The sequence below is a fragment of the Symsagittifera roscoffensis genome, chromosome 7 (genome assembly GCF_963678635.1).
Source record: "Symsagittifera roscoffensis chromosome 7, txSymRosc1.1, whole genome shotgun sequence".
NCBI lineage: Eukaryota > Metazoa > Xenacoelomorpha > Acoela > Convolutidae > Symsagittifera > Symsagittifera roscoffensis.
The window spans coordinates 24,125,273-24,130,981 of NC_087068.1; the positions used below are offsets into that span (position 1 = coordinate 24,125,273).

At 34.2% G+C, this 5,709-nt stretch overlaps 1 long non-coding RNA gene across 1 annotated transcript; it reads left to right on the plus strand.

Moving 5' to 3' along the window:
• The first annotated feature begins 797 nt into the window (after positions 1–797).
• Positions 798–5,446, plus strand: LOC134851074 (uncharacterized). Its single transcript, XR_010164213.1, has 3 exons — positions 798–1,117; positions 4,256–4,366; positions 4,871–5,446. It is a non-coding gene; the product is annotated as an uncharacterized LOC134851074 (long non-coding RNA).
• The last annotated feature ends 263 nt before the right edge of the window (positions 5,447–5,709 follow it).

Sequence of the window (5,709 nt, forward strand, 5' to 3'; positions counted from 1 at the left end):
TTTTTTTCCTCTCTCAAATCCTTCCCCTCTTTAATTCTTTCTACTGTCCTGGGCAGAAATGGTTATTATTGCTCAGTGGTAAAAGTCTTCTCGCCTGATTAATAAAGAAATCAATAAGTTAAGTTGCGCTAATAAACCAATCCCAGTTTCTCTGCCTGTTTATAGCTTAATTTTATTTTTCACTCATAAAATCAGTCCTCCGGTCAGTCAAGGTAAGTAAACACAAATAAATAAAATAAAAACTGACTCAATAAACAAAATAAGAATGGCACAAATTTTTTTTTGGAATGTGAAAATTGACAAAAATTTGAGTTATGTGGTCTTCGCAAAATTTAATTCAGTTAATGATTTCCCAAAAACTTTGGGTTCCAACATTGGTGGGTTCTCTTTTTATTCCAGGTTAAGTCAAGCAAAAAAACGTTTTGAGTTTCTTATGAAAATCCAACTGAATAAAAAAATTCTTTTTAGTGCACTTTGTCATTTTTTGTCCAAAAAATTGCGTTTTTTTGCCCCCTCATATTTAATTTATATGTATATTATCACCAAATGGGTTCTCTCAGAAACTTTTAGGGGTTGGTCGGCCAAAATTGGCTGTCATAAAAAAAGCTTTGAAAGGGCGTCCAGTTCCTCAGAAGTTGAGGGTATCGAAAACCGCCTCTGACTTTTTCTGACGTTTCTTTCCTCCCATACTATACCATGGTTATTTTTCTCTTTCCCTCGTTCGCTAGTCCTGTTGGTTGCTGCATGTGTTTTGTGTGTTTTGCTGCTCCGTTTATAAACAGTGCCGAATTAGTTTACAAACAGAGTTTCAGGTGAGATCTGAGTTGGATAAACAAGTGGCCCATTTGTTGTTTTCTTCCCAGTTTCCTCGCTCTGTTTGCATAAACAAACTCCCTCTCAGCTCCAAACGAAGTGGCACGAGCAAACAGTCGTGCAAATTGAAAAACAACCACACAGTCACTAAATAGTTTTTGTTCACGCTGATAACTTTACGGTATTTGACCAAAATTGGCTGTGCATAACTTCGGAAACGTTACGAGAATGCAGCTGTAGAACCCAAAACGATTGTCGCAAAACTGATCTTTAAGATTATTATTAAATTGCATGGACCTAGCAGGTAAGTGCATGTGGGAGCATTGTTGTGATTTTTAGTTTTTAGCAACGAAATCGAATGTAAAACACAACCGAGTTTTTTAAATGGGAGTTCTCGGCGTTTTCAAATGTCTCAGAAAAATATGATCAAAAATATTGAAAACTTTAAATAAAATTTTATACGATGAAGTTATTTTTGCCCGCACACCTCATGGATAAACAAAGATACAATAGTTTGAAATAAATACCGTGCCTCAATTCAACTGGAGTTTTCGCACACATCAATTTCCAAACAGACAAAATTGGTGATTGTTAACCCACATAATTTCGCAAAACGAACGCTAAATGTCTCTTATTTTTAACTCGATACTGTTCAGTTGCATAAATTTATTCGTCAAAACAAGTTAATTAAAATTCAATAATTCTGAAAAACCACTCAAAGCATAAATATTTCGTCAATTACTTCTAGAGTCAAATACAGAGTAAAGTGTTGCAAAACCCATGACAAAATTGAAAAGGCTGCCATTCCGAACTGAATTGACTATATCCGTAGAAACTAAACACTTTATAAAAACGGTGTGGATATTTGATAATTCTTATCAACTTAATCATTTTTAGAGATGCTGGAAATGTTTCCCGCCATTTTCTTGACATTTTGTCAGGCGTTTGCGGGCTGAAGCTGTAGCTGATAAAATATGATCCCGTGGGACTATGCGACAGAAAGTTTCAGCATTGTGATTAATTCGGTAGTGTCCGGAGTTTTTCGCAATGAATCGAAGCGCAACCATAACCCCAGAACCAGCAGTCCAGAATATTCAGCCCAGGACTTTAGACGGGCTAAAGAATTTAAGAATGAAGACTAAAAATGGCGCAAAGTGTTTTTTGTATTTTGAAAAATTATATACTTGTTCATGAATTATCAAAATTCCTCATCCCAGCTGTCATTTTGTAAAAAAACCAGATCCATACGTCAATTTAGTTAGAAATGACTGCCTTTGCAAAGAGTATATAAGTTTTGGATCGCCCGGTATGGTTTGAGCAAAACGTAAATTTGCCGGTTCGAGTCATGTTTTCCTAGCGGTTTGTTATGCGTAATTGTATGGTTTTGAACATTTTATTTTAATTTTTTGAGACAAATGAAACAAAGAAAATACAAATCATGTTTAACTGGAGTCGTTTTTTTTTAGACCAATTTAGGCGAGTGAAACAAAAGTCGAATTTTAAAAATGTTAATGAAGATATTCCCTCCTTGAGTTCTGTGAACTTTGCTAGTGCAGCTATCGGAGTTTGCAAATGTCAGTTTTGGCTATGTTCTGTTTAATTTATCTGCACTTTTATGAAATTATCTGGCATTGAAAATGCGAAAAAAACGCCTAGAGGTTTTTCAAAGTTTTTTGAGGCACGCCATCATTCCCAATACCGCTCAAAGTTTATGGTTGTTTTTGATTGTTGAGGACCAAACATAATTAAGTTAAATTTGTAATAATTAAAATGTTTTTGACAAAGACTGTTCAAGAGAAGTTAGAAGACAGGAAGACAGTCAGAACCGTGAGAATATTTAATACCAGCAAACTTAACACCAGCAGGCTTGTTCAGTATCAAAAATGATTTTTGCTTCTTTTTTTGAATTTAATTCTCCGAAGAGAAATATCATTTCTTCCCGAATGAAACACAAAACGATGAAAATTTTCTTATACTTTATTTATTTACGGGATCGATGAATTTAATAAAACAACTTTGAGAACGAATCAACAGCAAGAAATGCACAACAATTTTGAGAAAACTGAAATTTCCAAAAAAAAAATGTTGAGTGTTTTGTGTGCCTATCAAAAATTCATGGCTGCCAATTTGTTCAAAAACTTCCCAAGATTTTTTTGTTTTCGATTAAATCTTGCCATTTGCTTAACTAGTAAAGCAAGTCAACTTTCTGGCTGGCAATTGACGACTTTAAATAGATTTTGGCTGGCTCATTTGACCAAATCTTCCCAAAAGTAAAACTGAAAATTCCGATAGAGCCTTTATAAAATGTAAGCAGCTCGAACTCTTCGCAACTAGAAAAAACTTCCTTGGAGATTTTTTAAAACAATTTTAGTCGACTGGGTTAAAACTTATTTAGAATCATCTGATTTTCTGAAGCCAAGAATTTAACTCATTTTACTACGTCAGCAAGTTTATAAAGTTTTTGAATACTGAAATATAATAAATAGTTGGTTTAATAAATTTTCATGGAAGCTTTGACACGTTTTGATCCTAATTGGCAGCATTAAATCATAGTAGAGAAAACAAAACGTTTATGGGCTTCCTCAAAACTGCCGTACACTATTTGTTGATTTTTTTCTCGAAAGTTATTTTCAGATTTTAGTTATTTACAGTGACTTCATAGAATTTAGTTCATCAAAATTTTTCCCTCGGAATCTAATACCGAATGAATCTGATACTAACTTTCTTTACATTGGCTTAATTCATTTATAGGAAGTTCCCAGCCTCTATTGTCAGCAAAGTGCTAATTTGTTTATAAAATGACGAAGAATGACAATCAACTCCCTTGTTTACTTAGTTGTTTTTGATGTCCAGGAACTACAATGATGTCAATGTTGCTTCTTGTCAAATAATGCCATATTGACGATTCATTTCATGTCGCAGTAATAATGGATATAAACTTGGTTATAATTGTTGATAGGAGACAAAAACACCAATAATATTTCATTATGCAATTTTCGCTCCTCGATATGTCAAACAGTTTCGAGCAAACCAAAATGTCAAATCAAAATTGATTGTTTCAATTTCAAAACTCACAATCAATTTGTTCAAACCTTTTTCAATCATAACAAAAGCCCGATAACTTAACGAAATTTTTGATTAATCCATGTTATTAATTTTGCCTTTGGACGCTTGGCAACTTTCAAACGGCACAAGAAGTTCATTACTATTAGCAAGAAGAGTAAAAAAAGTCCGGTTGTTTTGGATTTTGAAATAGTTTTTATCAAAACAAGCATTTTGAAATAATAAACAACCCTGCGTTGTTTAAATTAAAAGACATGCCGGCGTTCAAATGACTTTTACAAACTAGAAACAATATCTGCAGCTAGTTTTGCGCCCTGTTTTCATTAACAAACAGCATTTAATCTCCCAGTTTGCGGAAGTTATTCGCTGTAGATTGTAGACAACGGGATCTAATGTGATATTTCACCCTGGCCGGATCATCGCTGGATTGGAACCCGCTGCCGAACTCCTACCAGAAGCTTTGTTGTTGTTGACTTTATTGTTATTGAAGGTAATTGCTTTCCAGTTTGATAAACAGTGCCTATATTTACCCCAACTCGTAAACAAGGCTTAACCCTTCTTACCCCTAACTTTGCTTATTTAACCCGGTTCACAAAACCAGAACAGTCTTAATCAGTAAGCAGACTATCTAGGAAACCGATCTTTTTAAATCATTTTTCGAAAAACCAAGATTTTTGATTTGAGATACCAATAAGTCACTTGCAAACATTTTTCAAAATATCATTTTCCTTCGTTTTTTTCTCGCGATTTTTGCTCAAAGCTTTTTTCGGTCAGTCAAAACTTTATGATAAAGCACTTTACGGATAGCAAAAAAAATCAACGCAAAGAGGGAATCTTTGATGGTTGAATTTATTTATCAGCAATTTTCAAAAACAAATTGTCTGATTTTTTCAATTCTGACGCCTGAGCTAATTACTAATTTGTAGTAATTTTGCACCCCCGTCTCCCCACCCAAGCCAAGAAGTTATTTTGTAACTCCCGTTGTCTGGATTAGATTTATCTCCTCACCTAGCTGGCTATGTTTTGTCTACCCAAAATCCCCACAACCCTTTTATTTACCCAAAGTTTGTTTAGTTTTTAACCTAACGTCACCCGTCGACAACCCGCGTTAGTTATCAATACCAGATCGAGCAAAACAACCAAATAACTGGGCTCTTACAATTCATAAATAACTCTGTTTTATTTTCTGTCAAATCCTTTTCGAGACCCATTTTTGAGAACTCGACTTGTTTTGGGTTGTTTTCGACAAACATTTTTGCTTATTTTTGCTCCTTATGCCGTTAAGGTCTTGAAGCTCTCTACCTTCGAAAATTTGAACTCAACATTCAGTTGATAACAGTAAACTCTATTTGTTTGGCAGCTTATTTTCCAAGCTTTTCGCCGAGAAGTTATTTATTTTGTTCATTGCTTTACAAATATTTATGTTTGCGTTTCGTAGCTAGAAAGGGTAAACAGTTTCGACGAAAACGACAATAAAGTAAGCTATATAAATTTCCCCTTCTTTTGTCTCGCACAAGAAGTTATTCTTCTTTTCACTGCTTGAATTAACCGATTGAGACTTTGGCGCTTCTGAAAAGAACAGATGATTGGTAAGTCTTTCCACTTTTTATTGATGTTTGATAAATTTTAAGAAAAAATGAGTTTCAGATAAATCTACGAGTCTTTGAGTTGTCTAGTTTATTGTTACAGTATCCATGTAGCAATACATAAAGAAACATTATTTGTAACCCGTATTGACAGAACCCAGCAGAGTTTTTGATAGGATGGCTCAGATTTTTCGATGCACTTTTTGTCTTCCAGAAAAAAATGGTGTCTTAAAACAGCACTTTGTAA